Raw genomic sequence first — 12,596 nt, forward strand, 5'->3', positions numbered from 1 at the left:
ACAAATAAGACAAACACTACCCCGCCCGTACAACCGAAACCGACCTTGGGTAGAGAAGGGTCTCTTTCCACTCCAACCCGGACTCAACTGCACCCACAGGGCAGCGCACATCACACACACCGCACTCATGTATTCATCACGATCCGAGCCGCACGGTCACCTGGGATGCTTCTATCTGCATGACCTCACCCAACCCGTAACGCAGAGTTTGAATCCCTCTCATGCATTACAAAGCAGTCCCTCTTCCCAAAGTCTGTGCGTGGTATATATAAATGAGATCATTAGAGCTGCAGAAATCGTCACCATCACAACCGCCAACAATGAGCACTCAATGGTGTCGGCAGAATCAATGACGACCCCGTCAGTCCCAAACCCAATTATCCTACACTACCCAAGTAACCACAATGCTGAAGCCGTATGCACTGCACGTACGAAGTACACATAGACCTACCCGCACCGCCCAAACAAACCACCAAGGCCGAACACAAGCGAAAAGCGGCGCCACCACTGCTGAACTACAACTATACCAGTATGTATAATCATAATTCAGCAACCGTAGATCCCATTCCCCGCTCCTTCTTTGCCCTAACGATCCATAGCAATGCTAGTCAATATATGCACCCCACACACGCACCCCCCACAACCTAACAGTATGGTCACTTACGTATCACTGGGGTTTGATTACATGATGGTCAGGGATCATGGCCATCAAAACGTTCCACACTTTATCAGGCCTTGCGACCTGTAGTCATGATGATTTCCGCTATGGGAAACCATGATGGCTAGCGATGTTAAGAATGTCAAAGGCATTTCCAGTCGGAGAAATCAAAGAAGTTCCTGGTGGAGGAATTCTGAATAGAATCCAAAAAAGATCTTCTGGAGGAATGCCAACAACAAGGTACTGGGAAAATGTGTAATTGAAAGGCACAGTATGTTACAATTGAGAAAGTGAGGGATAAAATTGCGTTCTGGTGGGATTCAAACCCAGGATTCCGTATTCGCTAGACCAGCGCGCCGCGGCGCTTTAACCAACCAGGCCACAGAACAGGTAAGTCCATACCAAGAGCAGTCCCTTTTCCCCAAGTACACCTCTTTTTCGGCCTAGATGTCACACTTGTTACCGTCCTAAACGGTAACATGTTCGTGGTTTATGGCTCGGGAAAGGAAAAACCAACCAATCACGTCAACGTGCAATTTGAATGCACTGCGCGGTAGCACCACTAGCGTTGCATGGGTTGTGCTTACCAACTAGCACTGAAGTCGGCTGCAATGTGGCAAGCAGCGGATATGAGAAGGCGACAAGACCCGAAGAAGAGTGCGTACCGAAGAGGGGCCGGTCGAGTGAGCTCGGAGGCAGTCAGATTCAGCGTTTTTCGCAGCACGGACGTCTGCGCGGTCGGTGTAAAACTTTTACTCGAAGGATAGGAGAGACCGACAGAGAGTTTCAGAAAGTTTCGAGACCAACAACCTACACCCCCCCCCCCCCCCTAATCTCAGGGAGGAGGGGCCCTCGGTAGTGACATCATACACGCAAATTGAACACCAGAAAGTGCACGGCGCTATCAAGGCAACCGGTTCCCCATTATCGGTCCACGTGGACGGGTACCGCCGAATCAAACGACAATTCGGTAGACCCCAGGCGAGCGGGGCGATCCAGTCCCCCCCCCCCCATCCACGATCTAGGCGGGAGGGATTCTTGCGCCTCGCCAAGTGATAAGTGTACGCTGAATGCATGTCGCAGTGCTCTCGCTCCCAGATGAAGCTTCCCCACAAGCCTCGTGGACATCCTAATCCGATCCGGCATTACGGGTCAACAACACCAGAGAGTATGAGCCAGCATAATCAACAGGCCACCCCGGGGCATCCCAAGTAAAGAGCTATACGTCGTCGACCCCCCCCCCCCCCACCCTCATCTCTTCTTTGATACGGAAAGCTCCAAAAACGCCATGCTGCCGACCTCAGGATCCAAGCCCGCTGACGATTCCCCCCCAAGTTCGTCATGCCAACACCCTTGTCAACAATGCTTCAATTGGTGGAATACAGTAACGGTTTTTAAACGTGAGTAACCTTCAACTTTCCCCCGCCATCCGAAAACTCTCCCTACCTTTAAACGCCCTGGGACTCGGGAGCAAAAGAGGCCTTTCGCGCCCACCCCGGAAGCTGCCGACGGTCAGACCAGCAGCTTGGGGTCTAAGCGGGTCTCCTTCTGGGACCGCAGGAGCTCCCGAGGTCAAAGACGTTTCACACTCTCGTTTGTGCCCACTAACTATAAGTGAGAGCGAATTCTTTTCATGAAACCGAGACTTATTTTCGCACTTCGCATACCTAGCTACGAATCAGTCAGTTAGCTAGTGTCTAATTTAGTATACGTAGAGAGCTCGACAAGGTATTCACGAATTACCTGGAACTTCCACCAGGCAAAGAACCCTGGGTGTTATCGAGCATTATAGGTATTTCTAACGGGATTTCTTCCGTATTCCCTCAAAGAATTCCTCGCAAGATTTCTTCAGATTTTTTAATGTGTCTTTCCGAGATTTCTTTAAAAATTTCCCCCGGGACTTCATTCGACATTCTTTCAAGTATTGCTCCTAAGATTTATTTAGGGATTCCTTTAGAAAATTCCTTCTGGAGGTATTCATCCAGAGATATCTTCCTGGGTTTTTAACCATTCCTAGAATCCTTATGACATTTCTCCTAAGATTCTTTCGTGGATTCCTCGAGAATTCTTTTATATGCCTTTTCCGCGAATTTCTTTGAAATTCCTCCAGGATATTCAAAGGGACTTCTTTTGAGACTCTCTCAGGAATCATACCACAATTTGTTCTAAGGATTCTTTCATGGATTTCAACTAAAACTGATTTTTTCTTAGGATTCCTTCAGGAATTTCGTCGGGAGTTTCTGTATGGATTCCTTCGGAATCCCATCAGGAGTTCTTCTCAGGATTGCTTGATTGAGTTCTCTCCACGCTAACGCCGCTCAGCACTAAAGTGCATAATTTCCAGACTACACCAAAAATGTGTAACCCTTGCACATTCACAAAATCAGCTCCTGTGTCTGCAAAATCGTTAAATTCGCAAAAATTTTTGTACAGCAATCTAGCTAGGTTTACTAGTGACCTAGGAAAACAAAAAAAATATCGACATTTCGCAGCTAGATGAGTGTACGAGCTGTTTTTGAGAATGTGTAACTGTAACACATTTTTGTGTGGTCTAGAAATTATGCACTTATGAGTAGGACTTACACATTTTAGTGCTGAGCAGTTTTACTGTGTCGGTTTCTTTCCATCATTCTTCCCTGCTGTGATGATCTCGAGGTTTGACGATAAGGGAGACTGTGTTAAAAAAGGTTCTACGAATGGTCATCTTTTTGGAGACGGCGAAAATCATTAGTCTAAAACCGCTTATCTAAGCATTTAGATCTTCTGTGATCTCGACGTCGCGGCTTTAGCAACCTTGTCCTTGTCCTGTGTCCTGGTCATCACTGGCTGCCGGCCTGTGTCCTGGCTCCCGGAATGTAGGCTGTGAACGTTGGTAATGTTAAAGCTTAAGAATCGGCTTTTGATCCTAGATCTACACATTTATTTGTCGACCGGCCACCATACACGTAGACAAATGTCGTTCGTTTGAAACAAAAATATTCATGTTTATTCGGTAAACTGATAAAATGTTTAAAACTAAAATTTTAATTTTTATAACTAACTCAATTACAGATTTATTTCACCCCTGTTCCGCCACCAAACATAAACAAAACTCACAAGTTCTAGCTGCAACATCAAACAAGACTTCCTCCTGAAAAAAAGGCAAGTTGAACCGACAGTCTGCATGAAATCTCGTTGTTTTCGGGAACGTATGTTATCTAATAGATGTAAACATGATGTTGGCATTGAAAATACAACACGGGAAGTGGGTTTGTCCAGCGAAGGAAATGACTTTATAAGTTTAATGGGAAACAAACATTTCCGTAGGGCCGACCTGCAAAAAAAAAAAACAAAAATATTTACATTTATTTCTAACATAATCTGTCAGAAGATGCATTTTTGTTTTAAACATGGATTGCATTTGCTTGAAATGTGACGTTCGATTTGCTCCAAACAGTTTTATTTTTGTGACCTGAACAAATTGACAATTTATTTGAATTTACCTCAAATATTTTTGATTTTAACATAGTTTTTTTTCTGCGTGTACGATCACAAGTTTTTGTATATCGCCAAACACGATGGAAGCTGTTCGTACGCTGAGCTACCGTGGCTTTGGTAGATGGTATGATTGTATACACACGTTCGCTTTATGAATTCCTTTCGACACACCAACTGCAGCACTGGAGGATGCAGAACCTACGGTCCTTCAGTAGATCGGCGAGTATGCGGGTGCTCCCGATAAAGTTCAGCCTTCTGCAGTTCCACGTATCGAGCTTCTAATAGCAAGCCCTTTGGCTCGTCGGGATTGTTGTTGCCGTTGGTTTTGGTTCATATTATTCCATCGCTGACTTTCCATAGCAATTGGTATTTACGGCTCCACTAGCCCCTAATTTTCCAGAGGATCAAGATGCACAGCTTTACTAGGAGTCTTTCACTGACACTCTGATGTTGATCAGCCGCTAATAACCTGGCATACAGATCTTCCCTGAGGTTGCTCGCTGTTTTGTGTTGGTACCATTTGGAGGTAGTGATAGAAATTGATGGGAGAGGCTAATGACCTCACTGGAGTCTGTATTACACGGTACCCAGCCTTTACTGTGAAGCAGATGTATGGATCTTGATCATTTGATTAGTCAAGGAAAACATAACCTTATTATAACATAATTTTCCTTGAAAGAAAGCCATACAACAGTTATTGCCATACGTTGTTGACAATAATTATACTGATGGAGTTGTCATTTTAGCATGTTTCAGGTTCATGTGTTTTAGACCTGCTAGTGCTTCTAGCATACAATTAAACAATATTATATCCAGAAAAAATTCCACTATCATCTAATAAATCAATCATTCAACAGAACTCATCAATTATATCCTCTTTCATCCACATTAAAGTGCCATTAATTAAACACAAAACCCTCGCATGTCTGCCAGACCGATTTGGGTAAAAACCTTTTTCGCCTCGTGAAAAACTGTCCTCGTTGATAAAATTACAGCTGATAGAACAGTTAAGTCCTTTTCTCCGTAGATAACCATCAGCCCAAGTGATGTTCGTTGCTCTCCAAAGGGACAGTCACATTTTCTTACCGACTCGCTTCTGTTCCGTTCGTCCCAAGGTTTGATGAAAAGATTCTTAAACCATTATGACGCCACTACAGCCGCCACGGGTGTTTCCAGGAATGACGTTGGTGGAAAATGCTTGTCATATCTTTTTTTTTTTCATGGTACGCCGAACCGCTTCTTGACAGCACTCCTTTTCTATGCAAGAACGGCAATCTAAGGGAGCATTTGTGAAGGCGAAACTTTTCAATACATCTCTTCTAGGAGGATTTGCTGCCTCTTCACGGCGGCAGCTACTCACAATTTATAGCTTGATTTTAATTTTCGTCAAAATTCTTCTAGGACAAAAGCACTTCCCGTTCAGTCATCGCCGTCGTCAACGGTGGTGTTCCCCTCCCTTGTAGCTGTGGTAGGAGGAACATGTCAACCGCACTCTCCTCATCCGCGCTGACTGGGCTGCTGGCTGGAAGGAAGCGAATCCAGGCGAACACGGTGGCAGGCTGCCTTGGCAACAGAACACCACGCGATTAAAAGAAGAAAATCTGATGACGCACGGGTTCTGGTGGTACTGGTAGGTATGTTACAAAGTGCTCGGAAGCAGCGCAGCCGCCCGAACCGAAGAGCATCTCAGCAGAGCTAGGGAGGACAGAGAAGCTATAGGTAACGTGTATTCCCGCTGGATTCTAATTGACAACTTCAAACGCGCGCGGGATCCCACTTGACGGTAATTTTATTAGCAGCGGAGAGAAATTGTTCCAACGGTTCGTGATTTACGGACTTTGGGTTCCTCCTCCACTCGTGAGGACGTTCTTGGCTTTTTGTGTGGATGTCGCCCTTGGTAAGCTAAATTGCTATGCAAAATGTTATCCAATTTAATGCGCCATCTGGATACATTCAAAGTGACAGGTCAGGCAGATAAATGAATAAAACTTCGATCACTCAACACTCAAAGTGCAAAAATAGTCTCATTGATTATCATTGTGTTGTGGCATATGAGCAAAAATAGGAAATTTCACGAAAAAAAGGCGAAAAGTACGCGAGATTTTATCAGCTGGTGAGCTTCATGTCGGAGAACGATGAAGCTATAGATATGAGGACAATAATGACATTACAAAAACGCAAAAGATCATGGATCATTTTGATCGCATATCATTTTATGAAACTGTCAATGGCGTGCGAAATAAAACCACGGTAGACTAGGTGGAGGAAGCACTTCGAGACTTTGTTGAATGGAGAGAACGTTAGTGTGTCGGTGGACAGATTAAGCATAAGAGATAAACTGTTGAGGACTGCAAAACGGTGAGTTGATAAGCAGAGCGTCCATCGTAGCTCTGGCCCTCACAAGTACCTACCACAGATGATACCTGGACGAAGATAGAGAAACGAAGGAAAGCCAAAGCCGCGATACAACGAGCAAAAACACGAGGAGTCAAAGCCGTAGCCCGTCAGCGCTATTCGGCTCTCGCGAAGGAAGTGAAACGCTCATGTAAGCGGGACAAAAGAGCGTGGGCGGACTCCCTAGCCGACGAAGGCGAAAAAGCCGCTAACGTCATCCGCCTCTTCTACGATGTTTCACGTCGCCTTAGTGGGACATAGATGAATGCTACGATGCCCGTGAAAGACACGTCTGGGCAGTTACTGACCGACCCGGATGACCAGTTGAAACGCTGGTTCGAGCACTTTGGAAACCTTTGTCAAGTGTCGGTCACGCCATCAACACCTCAGCATGATCCGCCAAGGGTTCGACGCATTACCCGTGTCTACACCGAAGCTCCATCAGTGCAGGAGATAGGAACAGCCATCCGTAGCATGAAATCGAACAGGGCTCCAGGGGTCGATCGTAAGATGCTCAAAGCTGACTCCGTAGTATCCTTACAACTGCCGCATCAATTATTCTGCAACATATGGAAAACCGCAACATTTCCGGCCGACTGGCGTCTTAGTGAAGGTACAAAAAAGGGTGACCTGACTGTATGCGATTATGTGCGGGGTATCATGATACTTTGTATCGTTCTCAAAGTCCTCTGCAAAGTGATACTTAAGGTGAAGATATGACGAAGCCACACCTCGAATTTTCAAGAGCACAAATCTGAAGAACCAAATGAGGGATTGCACTGAAAAGTTGATCGATTGGTCACCACTAGCGGCTGATCAATCGATCAACTTTTCAGCACTTTGCGATATTTGGTTTTTCAGATTTGTGCTTATGAAAATTCAAGGTGTGGCTTCGTTTTATATTCACCTTAACCGGATGCTAGAGAAGATTGACGTAACCCTCCGACGACAGCAAACAGAAGCTCGTGCTAGACCATATTGTCACGCTTCGTATCATCTTGGAGCAAATTAATGAACTCCAAGAGTCTCTCTACAGGTATACCTCGATTTAGTGGACATTTCAATTTTTGAAATGTCTATAAAATCGAATTTTACATAAAATCGAAGCAATTTTTTTATTTTATTTTTATTTAAATTTTATACCAAAATGTACCAAAACATATAAAAACTGCATGAAAATTGAGTTTTCGATAAAAGGCTCGGAGTTTTTGACCTATATTAGTAATTCTTGCTTAATAACGAATAAACCACTATTTCGCTATTTTTTATGCTCGAAATATTTTGTCTAAAACTATTTATGGTTGATTGAAAAGCCAATATTTTGTGCAATGGGCATACACAATAATGCTATTTGCATAAATGTCCCAAAAAAAAAATCGGAAATTCATTCAGGGTTTTTTTTTTTGAAAATATCTCTGAGGATTTATTTACCCTGGAATTTGTTTACGAATTGCTTCATAAATTCCTCCAGGGTTGCCATCTGAAATTCCTCAAGAGATTCCTTCGGAAATTTAGAGATTCGTGACAATCACTTGATAGAGCGTGGTTACTGGTTGTGCTGTATTTGCCGAACGATCTTTCTGTATGAGTAGTGTAGGCTTGTGACGCTATCGTCTCGGTCTCGGTCGACTTTTGTTGCAATTCTGAGGTGTTAAATAAAGTTAAGTGAACTCAGAATTTTCAACTCTATTACGACGGTCTGCGAATGATACTTGCCACATTAATCATGTTACAGTTTACACAAGTTATTTCAGAGATTTTTTGAAAATTGGCCCAAGAATTATTTCAGAAATTCTTCTAGCTATTTATTCATAAATTTCCCTGTGCATTTATTTGGAGAATCTTTTGGAGAATCTCTTGGAGAAATCTACCAAAAAATTCTTCAGAAACTCTTGTAAAATATCTTTCTGTTTTTGTTTGCTGAAATTTGTGCGAGTGTTCGGCCAAAAAATCCTTTTTGGATTCTTTCAAAAAATCTTCCATTTGGAAATTTTCTTCAGAGATTTGTTTAGAAATTCTTTCTCTTCTATGAATTTCACAAAGAATTCATTCCAAGCATTTCAATGATTTTCTTCTGAAATTCCTCCCCATTTTTTTCCAAAAAAATATTTTTTAATTTGAGTAGAAATTCCTCTGATGATTCTTACAAAAATGCATTCAGAGATTCCATTAGAAATATCTTTGGACATTTATTCAAATTACTCCAGAGATTCCTTTAATAAAACTTTCAGCTATGCCTTCATAATCTATTTTTCAGAAAATGTTTCAAAAATTTAAACTGGGGTTACTTTCTAAACTCTTCCAAGGATTTCATCAAAAATTCTCACAACAATTTCCAATTCCTACAGAAATTCCTCTCCAGTTACTCCGGATGTTTCAGAAAGGGTTGTGTATGAATTTTTGTTGATACTCCTCCAGGGATTTCTTCAGAAAATCTTTCAGAGAGGTAAATTTTTTCGAGAATTTTTTAGATATTTGTCTGAAAAATCCTTCGGGAATTCCTTAAAGCATTCTCTCGAACGGTTCCCCGAGGATTTATTTCAAAACTCTCTCCAGGGTTTTTTTTTTGAATCTGAATTTCTGTCAGAAAAACTTCCTGGGATTTCTCTAGAATATTCTTCAGGGACTCTTTAAAAAGTATGAGATCCATTAGGGAACTTTCTGCAGGGATTCCTGTAGAAATTACCCTGGGGGTTCCTTAAGAAAATCTTCCGTGGATTTTATTATAAATTAGACTAATAATTTCTTCAAAAATATCTCCAGATTTTCCTTCAGAGTTTTTTTTTATAACTTTCTACATTGATTTTAATAAACTTCCACAGATTTTTCGAAAATTCTTTCATAGACCCTTGTTGAAATCCATCCTAGGACACGTTTAAAAATTCTTTCACGAGTTCCTAAAAAAATCTTTGGAAACTGCTCATAGAATTACTTCATAAATTCATCCAGGAAATCCCAAAGAAATTCAGTCAGAATTTTTTCACAAAATCTTCTAGGGATTCCTCTATACTTTACAATGTCATATAGAAACTTCTCTAAGAACTCCTTAAGAAAGTCTTACACGGATGGATTCCATAAATGTTGCATGGGTTCGAAAAATCTTGCATAAATTGTTCTAGAAATTCATCTACGAATTTCTTTGAAAGAGATTCCTTCAGAATTTTTTCGAAGCATTCATCTAGAAAACCTTCCATGAAGTTCGAAAGTATTCCATGAACTTTTTTTTAAATATGGTTCAAATTTTGAAGAAGTTTTGAGTTTCTGTTTCTCAATGTATCAGAATCAGAAAATTAAAACTTCTTTAAAATTATCTCAGAAGTTTTCAAAAAAACTGTCTCCAATGATTGCTTTTGGAATTCTATAAGATATTATAAAGGAAAATCCCAAAATTTATTCACATGCCTTTAGATATTGCTTCAAGACATTTTTCCTCCAGAAATTGCTCCAAGGATTTTTTAAGTTAGAAAGTCTTAGGAAATCTTCCAAGGATTACTTCAGAAATTTTTCTACAGATTTTGCCGACTGCTATAGAGGATTGCTATGGAAAGGCTCGAAGACATTTATACAGAGATTCCTGCAGAAATTGACGCAGAGATTTCCTCAGAAATTCCGCCGGTTATTCCTCTATATATTTTATTAGAAATATCTCCAGGATTTCCTCCAAGTGCACCTCTAAGAATTCCTCTATGAGTTTCTCAAAGACTTCATTGAAACTTTGTTTTAAATTTGTTTTGGGGGTTCCTCCAGGTTTTTTTTTAATATCTCGAGAAGTTTTGTTGGTTATTCTAGCAGTAGTTTCCAGGTATTCCTTTCGGAACTTCTTCAGAAAATCCATCTATGAATTTTAAAAAATAATCCTTTTTTTTTCAGAAATGCTTTAAGGAGTTTATTCAGAATTTTCTTCAGATTTTTTAAAATTCTTTTTGAAATTTCTTCAGTGATACTTTCGGAGATATCTTTAGATACTTGTTTAATATTACTAGAACTACTTCAGAAATTTCAGCAGGGATTTCTTCAAAAGCTGTTCCATGTATTCTTTAAGAAGTTGTTCCAGCAGCTCACGAATTGCTCAAGCGGCTCCTTCAAAGATTCCTCCAGGAATTCATCCTTGGGAATGTGCACGTGAAGGGACGCTGAAATCGGGAAACCATGACTAACTAGATCTGAGTACTAGAAATAATTTATCACAAATCTTGTCAGTAATCATCCGAGGCATTACAATGACTTTTTTAGGGAATTTGCTATAAATTTTGGAATTCAATCAGCAAATCTACCAAAAATATCAGGTATTTAATACAATTCTCGGTGAGGAAGTCATAAGAATCGTTGAAAAAAGTTTGTTGGAAAACTTTGAGAGAAGATCTGGCGAATCAGTTTGCATGCATCCGTCAAAAATGTTGTTATTGCAAAGGGATCTATAAAAAATATTGCCAGAAAATCACTCCATATACTCCGCTCATCGCCATCATCGACAAAGTCAGGGATATTTATAAAAAAAAATGAAGTCAGAAAGGGAAGTATGAGATTACAGTAAATTTATAGAACTAAGTATGTCATGAGGTATGCATTGGCGCTAATATGGGTACTCTACAAAACAATTTATTGATATGAAGTGCTTCGCGTGTTAAAGGCTGAAAACCCCTGGTTTATAAGTCATCATGAAATAAATTGCAAGTTTTAAACTGATTGAAAAGTAAAGTCGAAATCGAGGTAAAATGTACATAAAATCGAAGTACATAAAATCGAGGGTCTATATAATCGAGGGTCCACTAAATCGAGGTATACCCCTGGTGTTCATTTATAACGAAAAAGCTTTCGAGCGTCTTAATCACGAAAATACCGCACAGCGGTGTTTTGTCCGATCCCATCCAAGTCGTTGCTGGAGTGAGGCAAGGATGTATACTATCACCGCTACTGTTCCTCATCGTAATCGACGAGATCCTGTTAGGTACGATTGACCGTGGACCAAATCGTGGATTGCTGTTGCAGCCCATTACCATGGAGCACCTAAATGACTTCGAACTGGCTGATGACGCTCCTCTCCTAGCTCAACGGCGCTCTGATGTGCAGATCAAGCTCGATGATCTTACCAATCGCTCCTCGGCGGCAGGTTTTACCATCAACGTCAATGGATGCCTGCGGTTTACAATTTCGATGTCATCAAAAGCCGATAGCGACAGAAATTCAGGAGTGAAAGTGGAGGTGGGTCGGCCACACTCTACGCAGAAACGCAGAAATCTGTAAACAAGCGCTAGATTGGAACCCAGCAGGACATCGCAGCAGAGGCAGATTCAGAGGCTCATGACGGCGCAGCCTCAACAACGAAGTCAAGCAAATCGACAGAAATTTGACCTGGCCACAGGTCAAGGCCATAGCGGGCAATCGCCCAGTATGGAGATCTTTCAATTCTACCCTCTGCGCTAGCGTGGGTGCTCAGGACTGAAAGTAAGTATAAACTGTTGAGCACTCAAAGCTAAATGAGGTTGAAGAGGCAGATGACCAGCTGAAGAAAAGTAATAGAGTAATGCGGGGCAAAAGTTCGCACCTAACAGACTTCACAAAATAACTATTGAACGAAAAGAAAACATTATCGTTTTTCTTCGTTAATTGGGTCCCTATCATGTTGCCTTCAAAACGTAGTACTAGATTTTTTCGCGTTGCTTTTGTAGTTTAAGTAATACAATTTTTAAAACAAGTACTCCAATGCGAACTTTTGCCCCATAGTGGGGGCAAAAGTTCGCACTATGCGGGGCAAAAGTTCGCACCTTGTACAGGGTAGTTTATTGGTGTAATGTTCATTTATTTCATGTTCATCTTTTCACTCTAGCCATGGAATCTGTTCCTTTCTGTTCTTAGCATTACGGCCCAACTGGAATACGACCTGGTGTTAAGCTTTTGTATAGAGTGTGTTTTATGAAAACTTCCACAACTATTAACTAAGAGCTGTCCTTTACAGCGTTACTGAAGTTGTCAAAATACATTGTGGGGTAATCATAGAGATACGTGTTGCACAAAATACATGAAAAAAAAAATCAAATATGCAGCAAAACTATTGAACAAGACCGTT

This window comes from Aedes albopictus, chromosome 2 (assembly GCF_035046485.1).
Source record: "Aedes albopictus strain Foshan chromosome 2, AalbF5, whole genome shotgun sequence".
NCBI classification, from domain to species: Eukaryota; Metazoa; Arthropoda; class Insecta; order Diptera; family Culicidae; genus Aedes; species Aedes albopictus.